The 13,986-nt window shown below is 41.4% G+C and overlaps 1 protein-coding gene across 5 annotated transcripts in view; it reads right to left on the bottom strand.

Annotated features, from left to right (window-relative positions):
* The window catches only part of LOC105562134 (multidrug resistance protein homolog 49), a 66,527-nt gene that overhangs the window by 29,967 nt on the left and 22,574 nt on the right, over positions 1–13,986 (bottom strand). For 2 of the 5 annotated variants that reach the window (XM_012012696.1, XM_012012698.1), the window contains exon 1: positions 2,492–2,853. The exons of the other annotated variants lie outside the window; for them this stretch is intronic. The gene's annotated coding sequence lies outside the window, so the exon portion shown is untranslated. Of the gene's footprint in view, positions 1–2,491; positions 2,854–13,986 lie in introns of those variants that run through there. 5 annotated transcript variants of the gene reach the window in all.

Raw genomic sequence — 13,986 nt, 5'->3', positions numbered from 1 at the left:
CGAATCAATGATTTATTGAGACTTTCTCTGAATGAGGAAAAGCGACTACTGAATTATGGACGTAGACTGAGAATATGTTTGATAAAAAGTAGATTTGGACGCTTTTAATGCTCGTGGAGCGTTTGTATGCGCACGTGTGATAAAGAGCTCTATACGTAACACTGGGAAGCAGTTTGCCAAAGTACGCGAGTTTGATAATTGAATTATATAATTGAATTCTAAAGTTAGATGATTGATAAATTAAAATATATCTGCGACAGTAACGATAAAATTGCCAGCACAGGCCACTGGCAACAATATTTTTCATTCTAAATATGACGTGTAATAATTGGAAAATAATTGTTTTAAGATGCTAATTTATAAAATAAGATAACGAAGAGAAAAGATCATGTAATTTCATTTTTACTCGATGTACTATATACTTACGATTGCGACGTAAAAACGACTTTAGATAATACCGTGAGATTGCGAAATTCGTTTATCGATTTGTGAAATCGCGTGTTTTCGATAACGTTTGTATAGTATATAGATGGTCGTGTACCCACTCGATAATATTTCACAATCAAACACGCGCAATCAACGATCTTGCTATTTTTAATTCCGACAAATATTTGACATGCAATTGTCAGTGCACTCTCGTATCCAATACGCGGAAACTACGAAGTGCAAACTTCCCTTTTACAATATTGCTTGACAGCAAAGTTGTTGAAACTCGACAGTTCTACTTTTAACGTCACAGCGACAAGTGCTTAAACGGAAAACTACTTCTGCCATTAAAATATCAATCTTCATGGGATGAAAACGTGATTAATAAATCTTGTATTTATAACGCTTTAATTAAAGAATCCCTGAAGCCGAATAAATGAAAGGCAGATAAATATCTAAATAGAAATGTTATACGTATTTTGTACGTACTCGAATATGATTTTATAACTGTCCATTAAAAACAGAATTTTAGAGTTATCCAATAATCGTAAAGTACTTTATTGTTATATTTTTTAGTGCACGTGTTTGTAATTTAGTTTCGAGAGGGCTTGAGAGCACGGTAAATGTATTACCCGCTCACTCCCTCACACATCAACAAATTTATTTTTAGAAGCCAGCTGGTACTTCCTTTTTAAAACTTATACATACAAAAAAGAGGAGAAGGAACGGCGCTGTGCGTCAAGCGGATTCAATCGAAAACTTTGCCGGGAAACTTGGCAGCAATGGTTAAAAGATCGTTGGTTTCTTCGTCGAAGGAACGGCGCGATAAAAATAGATCGATCCCGGTTGCCTGGCTGTAGCCAGACTTTATCGCGACGAGAAGAGGAGCAAAGTGCTCTCCAAGAGCGCCCGAATAATCGCGAAAATTTCTAATTTGCGAAATGCGCCGGACAAAAGAGAAATAATCGTAAACAACTCTAATAATTTGAATTGCGATTCGCGAGCAAATTTGCGGAATGCTACCCGATACTGGATGATTTCCTATCTAATAGAAATATGAAGTGCTATGAGGTGTAGTGCAGTCGAACAGTAATTTATGTTCCACGCAAAAGAGATGGAGAAAGAGAAGAGGAGGAGAGAGAGAGAAAGCGAGTAGTGTAGGCGATATCAAAGGTACCTGATTTAACGTGACTACAGATTACAGGCCGTAGGCAGACATTGGTCTTTGATGCTGCTCTCGATTTCCTATTACATCTACTCCTATTACGCATGCGGTCTTGCTTGTTTACTCACTGGATGTACATAGTAGTCCATAATTACGATAGAGAGAAAGGGGGAGGGGGAGAAAGCGAGAAGGGTCACACGAAAGGCTGGAAATGTCTCAAATGTATTACGGATATCGCGGTACTTAAAGTTTAATGCCGGAGAATAAATAACTCGTTCGACGAATAGGGTAACAAAAGAGGCATTAATACATGAAATATACATCGCGGGTATATCAACAGGAGCAGAGATATGAAATAATCAAGGCGGATGAAATATGCTGTGCTATTCTACAACATTAATGGCGATGATTTAACGAGATTGCGGCTTGCAAGTAAATAGAAAGTGTTCGACATAATTAATTGGAACAAAAACAAGAGTGTTTCGCTTCCGATACGGGATATTTGTCTCCTCACTTTCAAGCTACGAGGGTATTTCGGTCGCGCGGTATCGAGTCAATTCTGTTGAAACACCGTGTTCACCTGATACCGACGTCAGCGATAATGACGGGACCTAGATTCGATTATTCGCCCGATACGAACAACCGTTCCGACCATTCGTTCAGTCCCTTCGAACGAACGAACGAACGAACGAGCCCCACCCATTTAGAAGGCGCCCTACGTCCTCGTTCATAACCGTCACGGTGTTCCGCGAGCGAATCCTCTCCCAGGTGGATCTCGGAAAATATTTTGACCGACCGGTTCGCCATCTGGCCCGGATCTAATCAACGGAAATGTCCTCGGCGACGTTTCGCCCTTCGCGAATTCGCTACCCTCAGCGCCGAGCGGGCGGCGGGACTCACCTTGTCTTCTCTACTGCTGCCAAGCGATATCCCGAAACAATATATTTCACGTGCTCGACGATGGGTTTCAACTAGACTTCGTCGTAAGCGCGATCACTTACTCCGGTTACCACTTTCGTCCCACGCCTGTACCTGTTCTTTCTTTTATTCGTCCTCGAATTTATCACAAGAGTCACAAGACACAGTGTCACACGTTCTGCATGATTACTTGACTGGAGAAAACACGGGAATCGCCACGGTGTGATGAATGTTTCAGTACATGGTTCTATCCTGTTCCGCTATTCTTACGGGATACGAATATTTTGAGAGAAACGAACGAAGAAGAGAAGTCGCGGGTGCGGCGCGGCGCAGCGCGATCGGTATTCGTGAATTACTGGAGATATCATTCGGAGATGCGTGTCTTTTATAGTGAACGGTGCGTAGATAAGGCGAGATGGGGATTGATACAAGATTACTCGCGGAATCGAAGTTTTCCAATCCCGGGTAGACGACGCTTACGGCTAACGCGCGGGATAAAAAATTTATGCCGAATATTCTAACTTGCGGTTTCGCGATCTAATCGATCGATCGAGGCTTTCGAAAGCAGGCACGTGTAACGTCTCAGTGATTAATGAAACGCAACGTAGAGAAATTTTCCCAGTCAGCACAAAATATTTTATAAATCTTTTCTTTAATGAGATGCAAGGTATTATTAAATGACCTTTGTAAAGTTTATGCAATGTTCATTGTACAATTACAATGCGTTTTCTTTTGCGATATGAAATAACTTGTATCTATATTATATAACTGTATCTCTATTATTTTTCTTCTCTTTTCTTTAAGAAGTAATATTACTTCTATATATATATTATATAAATTACATATAATACCATTGAATTTTTTATATCATTATTTATTTTGATTAAAAGTATTGTATATAATAAAAAATTAAATGTATAGAAAATTTTTGAAAGTTATGTCACAGCGCATAATTAAAAGTAGATTCTTCTCAATTTAAGACCCATTTTTCCTCGGCAAAATTATCGAGTAAACTTTTCAATGCTTTAAGTTACATAGTTTTACAACTTTAAATAGTTAAACTGAAATTTTATTAAAGAACAAGTCTCGTCTGAAAGCTTAAAGCACAAAGTCTTGTAGATTATTTCGCAAATGCGCGCAACTTAACGCAAGCATACGGTTATACATGTCGGATATTTATATCACTGAAACAAATATCCTCTTATTTTCATTCATTCATTATCGACGAGTTGTAATACTCGAGCATTATCGTTCAGGAATCGACCTTATATAAATTAAATAATATATAATTAAGCACTGATATGATAATATCAGGCTATTCTTTGTAATTTACTGATGCTTTGTGATGCTATAAATTCCCTTTATTAATACCCACCGACCGAAATGGGTTTGCGTCGCTCCAAAAGCGATTAAAGCTAATTTTCATCAACTCAAGTACGACTAGAAATGCATTTGGACATGAGCCTAGAGTTAGTGACAGTACTATGATTTTCAGTCATTAATCACTCCCTTTCGCAAATACGCGCAACACTGCGCAACATTATCTACAGCATCGTGATGTGATTTATTGGAACAGTTTAGGCAAGTGTGGAAAATTCATTTGTTCCTTAGGTAACGAGATATTACAGGAACAATGGAATAATTAAATGGATATGTAAATTATGCCAATTGCGACGGACACGCGATCGATATCTTCATAAGAGCGATTTCGCGTCGAATCTAAAGTGGAAAATTTCCCGGTTTGTTAGAATTGGTAATTACACATGGGGAAGTTCGTGTCGAAATTGGTGATAATACGATATCCATTTTCCTCCTATCGGAATCGTAAAAAAGTGTACATTTCTGGATTGAGAAACGTAAGAATAAATAAACACTGGAAATGGAATATCGAGTCTCTATATATAGTACGTGTAGGTACATTGAGAAAAATGACCGATTAATTATAATCGGATAATCCAATTACACAATAACAAACGGATATAAAATGTTATCGGTTTTTCAATCAAATTTCATCGGATAAATTTCATCGGATGTATCCATAGTTTAATCGGAAAACGTCATCGGATAAACAAATTAACATCCGATTAAATTTATCCGATGAAATTTGACCGAAAAACCGATCATATTTTTTATCGGATATATCCGTTTGTTATTAAGTAATTGGATTATCCGTTTATATGTAATCGGACATTTTTCTCAGTATACAATTAATTAATTAGACACCGTCGAGAGCATTAAAATTCCTATCGCGGGGAATAACCGCCTTCTAACGAAATCAACCTACGAATCTGTCGTGTATTTACCAAATTGAATCGAAAAATTTCTAAAAAGGTCGAATGGTCTCGTAATTGAATAAGTTCCCCTTGGCATTACATTAATTTAATCACGTCCGTTACGAAAGACATGGACTGTTTGCGAACGTTCTTTCTCTTTGCGTCGTGTAAATTACAGGAAGTACAAGAATTCTACGAGAAAATGTCGCAAAAGAATTCAAGGGAGAAAAGCAACACGACGCTTTAAAGGAGAAGTTTCGTGGAATTCAATACAACGTTGCAGCCGCAGTTATCGCAACCTGACACATGTATTTAGCAATTGCAATGTTATCTAGAATTGTAAAGCGATAATTGCTTCCGTAATGCACATTAATCAAGTTACGAGGACGACCGATCGGAACAAAAATAATTCAACTGTTATTTTCGTCGATCAATTATCCACGGTAGCAGGTTGAAAGTATTCGAAACAGAAGCCACACTGAGAAAAATGTCCGATTAAACATAATCCAATTACATAATAACAAACGGATATATCCAATTAAATTGTATATCCGATGAAAAATATGATCGGTTTTTCAATCAAATTTCATCGGTAACTGCATTTCATCGGACAAATTTCATCGGATGTATCCATAATTTAATCGGAAAACGCAATCGGAAAAGTTAACCATCGGAAATACTATTTAATTGGTTTATCCGATGAACATTTTTCTCAGTGCAGCAAACACAGAATATTGCAGCAACGTTACAACATTGTCGCAACGTTGCTGCAATGTTCTGTGTTTGCTGGGAAGCATTCAAGTCTGCAACGTTGCCTTTATCTATTTACTTCGCCCACGTTATTCCTTCGAGAACCGATACGGATGCTATCTCTTGTTATACAACGTAATCTAAATCTTTAATCTCGAGCTTTTTTCCAGACGAAGGCCTTGCGCTGCTAGAGAGATACATACTGGAGATTGCGCACCGGTCATTAGCAACAATAATGATTCATCAATATTGCGCCGATAGACATTGCGTAACGCTGTTGCGGAAACACCGATTTCTCATTCGGAAACACTGAAAATCGTTGGAGGCAGACAATCGGCGTGGCGCCCGCGCGTTGCTTTCTCGGCCAGGCTAACGTGCCGTCGACCTTGAGGTCTCGAAATGCGAGTTGAAATCGGTCCAGCCTGAGATTCGCCAGGAACACGCGCTCGCACAATTCGGAGACTACGACGACTCGCGATTCCCGCGATCTCGAGAAATGCGAAACCGACTTTGAAGCGATACCTGTCGGTGGTATCGATTTGTCGCAAACGCCTACGAAGAACGATCGACGATTTTCTCGCGCGCCGTCGCCCCTTTGCGACCCTCGAGCGACTAACGTCGCGACGCCTCGACGTCGGGACGCTTACGCAACGTTATGTCATCCCGGCCCCTGCTTTTCCATTCGTCAAGTTGACGTTTTACATGACAACTACGGCATGGTGCCGTAGTTGACGAGTTAATCGATGAGAGACGTTAAACTATTCGCAACCGGTACGGACCGGACGGACGGCGTCGAAAACGATGGTTCGCTCTTGGCCGTCAAAACGCCCCTGTAAATTCCATCTGTTCTTTGACACTTTAACCTAGTGTAGACAGCATAAAACATAGAAATAATGGCAAACGTGCGTCAGCATTCTCGAATAATTGACCTAGCTGAGCTAATATTTGTCGCAATAAATTCAGAATATGAAATATTTAGACACTAACACCCTGTCATGGCTCTCGGTCCTTTATTCCCTCAAATTTGTGTTTATCCCATTTGAGCCATACGAATTTTATTAATTTGTCAAATAATTATTTTCAATGTAAACCGACGTGTAAATTGGTCATGAGATCATCGCTAATGTCGTCGCTAAACGTCTGAAAATACTACAGGTGTTCAGGGAACTTCTTCGCTGCTCATCGCGAGAGCGTTCTCCGAGTCTGACGCGGATCTCTCGCAAAATATTTGGCGATCTCGCGATTTCGGAGAAGACTGGTCTCGTTGCGCGTAACGTAATGTTGTGTAACTACTTGGTACGGCGGTAACGTAATGTTGCGTAACTACTTGGCGGTGCAACACGAAGAACTTTGAAATAATTAATGAATAGACCGCGGGCGTGTTTAATCCACGGCTCACGGCGTTAGTCAGAAAAGCGGCAGCTTGACTGAAGTAAACGAATTACTACGAGATTCTGAACGGTCCTCTCGTGGACGAATCGAGTCGCGCACACGTCGGTCTTCGATTTCCGCTTAGAACAATCCGAGTCGCGACGGCACCGATAAGATAAACGCAGTCGAGATGGATGCCTGAGGATTTTCGGAGAGCCGGACAGAGACGACGACGTCGCGTACGTCGGACAAAACGGCGGCAAATCGATTATTCCTGCGGTGTACTGCATGTGACGTAGACAGAGCGAGCGCAGCAGCTGCAGCTGCACAAGGTGCACGCGATCGAGGAGGATCCGTTCGCCCGAATTGACGGAGCGATCCGTTTCCCCCTTCCGCATCTCCTTCAGCTTTGATCTCTTTCACGGACGATTCACGGACGTTATTATCTCAGGGCCGCCCTGTACGTTCGCCCGGATTGTTGCATTCTTCGCGAGATCAAACGAAATTCGCCGAAGAAGAGAAGAGACAATTTTCGAGGGCGCGGTTAGAGACGCGATGCCGCTTCATTCTTTCGCGAAATCTGCGTGTCACTTGTTGCTCGCGAATTGATTCGCGGATGACGTTACCAGGTAATTTCGTACCGGCTGCGTTACGCGTGCAACGCGCTGCCTAGTCTTTTTTTGTGTGTATTTCAAGCAACGAAATTTAAATTGGGGATATCGACGATCCACCCGGATACAAGTTGGGTGCATTTAACTCCGCGTATCCCGCGTGTTGTGTTTCACAGCGAGCCTGCAGCGACCTGCCGTATTGTCGGACGCCCAGAATTATCGTATCATTACGGGCAGGCGGGGTTACATTTTCGATGTTGAGCCGAGTGATTTGTCAGTGACAGACCGCCGCTGTCACGTGCAACACGCGGCGCGTCACCGTCGCCGTCAGTCGAGCGTGAAGACGTCCGGAGGCCAGTGACGTAGAATTAAAATCCGCTAAGCAATCAGTCAGGCGACCCGCGATAATCTGGACGGCCGAATTCTCGCCGCGAATAGCGCTGACAAATAATGATAACGACGAGTGCCGGGATTCCCTGCGCTTATTGTTATTCGCGCGTCCACGTGAATTTCGTGACGCGGCAATGGCTCAGCTCGACAATATGTTTGTTTTCGGAAATAGGAACAAAGACTGCGGTCAAGAGCTTTCCACCTTCCGGTAGAAGTTTTCCTTTCTCTTAATAAAGATGAAAGGAGAAGAGGAAGTTTGGGAGCATTTGCGGCGGCGGTTTGACCGCAGCCAAATATATGCGATACAGCCGTGGGTTGTGATATACGAATGAAAGCTGTGCCGCAAGGCGAGAATAGAAAAGTTTCGATGGACTGGAAAATGAGTTTCAGTCCATTATCTGTACAACTGTTACAACACCCAATAATATGTGATACCGTTTTATAAACGATTGTCATTGATAAGAATCACATAAGCTGGTCAAACTATTAATTATTTCCTTAATTATTAGACTTAATTATTTCCCCATTTAATATCTAGCGTCTGGCTCTTATTGTCCTTCTTTGCGTCTACCAATTTGAAGTCTATTCTTTTTTTTATCGCCGATTGAGTCAGATCGTCGCCCTGATCGTTTCTGTCACCACCCGTTATCCGACTTTCCGATTAGCGATTACAGCTGTCAAGCGGATAGTATAACACGACTACGCCGAGCTTGTCCGAGTGGCGGCGGCGGCGGCGGCGGCAGAGAACTTCAAATGACAAAGGGGATGCTCGCGGACGGAGAACTGGAAACGGAGTCTTCTCGGTTCCCGGTTGCCGCAATAGTCGGAATATGATCCGCTGCCACAATTGCGTCCTCGCTAATGGTTATGAACCCGGCAAAGAGACCTCTGAACCAATCCCGGGGATATCATGGACACCGAGACTGTGCATAGGTGTGCCTCAGCCGTGGTCTGGACGAGATATGCGAGCGGCTCCTATGTCGGTCTCGAGGCACGGAGCGGTCGTGAAAACGTTTTACGGAACTGCGCTAAATTAAACGTGGTACGAAGCTAAATTAATGGAGGACGCGCGCTAAATTATATGCACGAGTCAACGGCTATCAAGAATAAACGGCGAGCGCACGTGCGATTGTTCGTGATTATTCAGATAATCGGTCGCTATCAATATCGTCAGCTCGTTAATTAATTATGAATAATTACGCCGCAATTTCTCGAATCGTATCTGAAGGAAATTTGCGAATCTGATGACAGCTCTTCCTACCTTTCCGCTGACGTAACGCCGATCGTATCGGTTCTTCGATTGCCTTAAATTTCATAGAAGAGCAAGTTATGAAGATTTTCAAAGAATAACTTGGCTTCTCTTTGGAATTAATTGTAATCACTCCGCTGGGTTTATATCGGGGTAATGGAACGCTTATCACACACTATTACGCGTATTGAAAACAGATAATGTTGTACTGATTAACTAAATCAATTAAGGACCGGTTTTCCCAATCTCTTGGTAAACTAATTACTATAGTTAAATTATATGTCTATTTTTTAAAGGAGAAACAAAGTCATACATGTAATTTAACTATTAGTTAACTGACCGTATTTCGGTTTTTTACACTTATGCACGCTTTCTCCTCGTTTTCTATGCACAGTACTACCTGTCGCATACAGTTTTATTTGTAGTATTCAGATAATGTGTTTCTATTATTTAATGCAAATAGTTTTTCAATTAGAAATGTGTATATTAAAAAGATGCCACAACATTACATGTTGAACGATAATAATTTATATTATATTAAAAAGTTAACCGTAGAGAGCGTAGTGAAAATTATGGCATGGAAAGAACGACCTTAAATGAAGTTCTGAAAATAACAAGATTGAGGAATTCCAGTCCGTTCGCTACTTGCAAGTGCGAAAATTGCTTTGTCGGTTTCTAAAAAAAACCGTGTTTTTCTATTTTTGCATAGATAATATTAAAAATTTATTCCTTCCTAATGTAACACCACCGTTGCAGAGTGCGCTCAGACAATGTGCGCTTGTCAAGTAATGTGTGCGTGCGTGTCCCTTCGCGCTCGTAATTATTTTCTTGTCCCTGCGTCGTTGCTTGTTCATTCGCGCGAGAAAAACGGGTCTGCTAAGGGCAGGCTATTCTACGCGAATCGGACCGATGCTCGGGAAGAAAGCGGACGTTGAAATGGAAGGTGCATCGGAACGCGGGAATTTACGGTTTTAATATCTTCTCTCCACATTTCTCCCTCCCTTTCTTTCTCGCGCGGGAGGAAAGGATGATAATACGACGACGACATGGATGATTTTTATCTCGTTAAACTCGTTTCACGGTCGGCTCGCGTCCAATGCGAGAATAGGAGGAAAAAGGTGAGGAAGAATTCCTTCGGCTTTGGAAATTACGAGCGTATGTATGTGCATACGCACCGCCGATGCATTCCGTCCGGGAATAATCCGCCCGCGCTTGATTCGCTATTGTACGTACTGTCCAACGTTGTTGCGCCGCGAAACGAGCTCACTTTAACATTCCATACAACTATTACGGGAGATTGTACCTGGCACCGTACATTTCAGCGCATGTTTCAACGCAGATTCGACGCGTATGTCGAAAATGTGCTGTTGAATCGATCCGAGCCTGCGTGTAATTTTTGTACACGTAATAACGATTGTAATACAGTCGCGACATTTTCATTGCGACATAACGCAATTGATACGCGAATACTAATATTTTTCTTTTTCGCAATGTATGTACAGCATGTTCAATTCTAGATTTAGATTCGACAAACGTATACGATTAGTGTACAATTGTGGAGTCAGTAATATTTGTTGTACACGTTTGTTTATTTCACGTGTATGTTAAATTACAACGAGAAGTACTAGTGTACTCGTGCTGCGAAAGAAGGAAGGGAAATCCAACGATGTCGTTGCGCGAGTCTTGCCCAAACCCCATTTATCAAATTATAATTATACAACACTAGTAAATATTACACATTACACGGAAAAAAGAATAGTTTTCCTTTGAAGATACGTTTAGGTTCAACGTGAAAATCTTGAAATGAGATTGTATCACGTTAAAGGAAGAAAAACTTATATGAATGGAGCAATTTTACTTGTAAAGTAAAAGATAAATATTCGAAATAGTACGTAGCATTTCTTTCCCGTCAGTAATTGTACATTCAAATAGCTCTATTTCGGAAACAGTGGGGAATGGGACACATATTCATATGAACATTTTCGCTTAAAATGACTGATACTATCACCTCCCAGAGTATTGACCTTTCAGAGTATTGACGTTTGCAATTAAGAAAGCATCGGATGCTGAAGGAAACGAAGTAACTTTATCATGCGAATTTACCGCGTTCGGTTTCCCCTTTCGATAATGCCTTAATGTAAGAAATCCCGTCTGAAACATATTGCATATCTGTTTTGCTGCCGGTTAAGGATTAAACCATCCACGTTTCCGTGATCCGTCGCAAATCTCGCGTACACATACGCGTGATATTTTCGGTAAAGCCGACGGGCAAACACGCCGCGACTGCCGGAGCCAAGTAGCCGGAGCCGAAATCAAACACAGAACGGTAATGAAGGATACGCTGACGATACACGCCGCGTTTCGCAATCAGCCGCGGATTAGAGTGTCGCCGATCGTACGCGGGAATACTCCCGTGCCGTTTCGCACCTAAACGCGGCGGCTTAAACGCTAAATGACGATACCCTGACGATTTGTCGACCGTCAGCGCAGAACAGCGTCCGGTGATAGGCGGGCGAGGAAACGGGGTGCCGGCGAAACGACGCTTCTTGCCCATCGACAACGATTCCACGCGATTCCGGAAAAGTCCCAAGATATTCCGAACGCAGAAACGTTTGCGTAAAAACCGCGCGATATCTTGTTGCCGCGGAAAACCGCGATGGGAGAGCCCGTTAAACTTGCAAATTTCAATTTGGATGCTATCAAATGAATGTGTATGCCCTTCTTTATGCGCACGGACATGAATAAAACTCATTATCGCTTAATCTCTTCGAAATACACGATACGATTGCGGAGATGGAAAAAAGAGAGAGGGAGAGGAGGGGGGGAGAGAGAAAAATATCTCCCTGAATCGCAGGAGGAAATCCATTGCAACGTATCCATTGCAACGCGCGGGCGACCGTTATTTATAGCCGCGCGTCCGACGCGAGCGTTTCTTTCGGGGGGGCTGTATTTTTACCACGGCCTTATAAGCGCGCAGATATTTATACCGTAAATGCATATCCGGGCGCGATCATAAATTTTTCGCGATACAATTACAACTACACCCCCGCCCGACGTACGCGTACGCGTCACAGTAGCGGAAGTCCCGCTCCGAATCGTACAGCGAGCGTGCATAGCGCGGCGTAACAACACCGTCCTTAATTAAAAATATCGCACCAAGTGCCATGGGTCAAACTTTATACGTCGAATTGCGAGGCGGTCTCCTCATTGTTGTCGCGCGCCAATTTTCACGAAGAGAGATTTCTCGCTCTAACCAACCCGAACGTCCAGTACAAACGCACGCGACGGTAGTTTTATCATTTCACACGGGTAAAAGATACTGAATCGAGATCGCATGTCAAGGAGATGTTTTAATTCTTTAAGATTTTGTTGTTTCTCAAATTTTTTAAACTAGTAAAGTTTTGTAGTAATTTTTACAAAATTATACATTTTCATTAAATACTGCTTGCAATAATTTCTTGATTTGAGAACATAGTAATTTGTGGTACTATTTCGTAGATACTTTTACAAGAAAATAAATGTTTCAATGAAGATATAAAAATTTCAACAAATTTCTCTTTCAAGTCAATTGTTTTTAGTTATTTATAGACATTTTTCCGCTACGATTAGGCAACTTGCTATTAAAATACAGATGAGAAATTGAATTAGAGTTTTGTGGAACAAATGTGATTTCACAGTAGCGAATGTACACACGTACGAATGAACAAGTTTATGGTAGCTATTATGGTAGCTATTAAATTAGCTATTATGGCAAACTTTAATAGGGAACGAGCAGTCTATTCTTCCTATGTCTATGGTCATAGCCAAGAAAATCAAATATGACATTCGAAAATGGACATGTGCTCAGGGCTAAAAAACATATAAAATACATCGTAAAATATAGAATACGTATATTCGTTTTTGTCTGTGAAAAACATGACCATATTCGTCATACGTGTGTAGATAAGGCAATATTTAACTCATCGTATGACTCACAGAACGTAAGAATAAAACTTATCTATAACCAATGTAGAGAAAACAAACTTAACGCTGAGTAGTCTGTCAAGCGTCACGCTTCTCTGTAATATTTTGCAAACTATTTTTCGGGTTAATTGTTTTATGCGTTTTCTAAGATAAGACACAAACGAGCAAGCTGTTACGTTCGAAATAATATCTTCAACTATTTGTCCACTTTGCGAAAGGAAGGCAAAGCTGGTTCTCCGGAGTTCAGAGATTCTTCATACTTCATTCAATCAATCGATCATTCACCTTAGGCCATAGACTTATACAAATAGGCTGCGTGTTTAATATGCGTTGTTTTCTCCCCACTCTTAACAAAGAGCGGGAGAGAAAGCATCACTCACGCAATATCCTTCAGTGTAGTCTTCAGCGCGCTCATAAAGACACGCAGTCTATCTATAAAAGTCTATGCCTTAGGCAACGTGATATTAAAATACAGATGAGAGATTGCATTTAGAGTTTTGTGGAACAACTGTGATTTCTCACTGGCGAATGTACCCGCGTACGAATGGACAAGTCTGTGGTAGGCATTTGCGAACTTCAGCTAAACTTTACGTTGTAGTATCATCGCTAAACGTACCAATTATCATTATTTCCGGGAACACCGATGCAATTATTTTTAAGTATCTTTTTAAAACGCACAGAAAGGAGTTCTTCCCTCTTTGTCGAAATTGATGAACGTCTCGAAACGTCTTGGAATGACATTAAGAAAAACTTACTACTTACACACTGTCGTTTTTATGGTACGACGCTATGTTATTCTACGCAGAGCAACGGAATAGTATCTTTTCCCAGAGCTTTCTTTTAACGACGCAGTGCCATATTCACACGAGG

The sequence above is a fragment of the Vollenhovia emeryi genome, unplaced genomic scaffold (genome assembly GCF_000949405.1).
Source record: "Vollenhovia emeryi isolate VEMERY1.0 unplaced genomic scaffold, V.emery_V1.0 DF939194.1, whole genome shotgun sequence".
Lineage (NCBI taxonomy): Eukaryota > Metazoa > Arthropoda > Insecta > Hymenoptera > Formicidae > Vollenhovia > Vollenhovia emeryi.
Note: the sequence above shows the minus strand (reverse complement) of the source record. Positions and strands in the feature narration are given on the sequence as shown.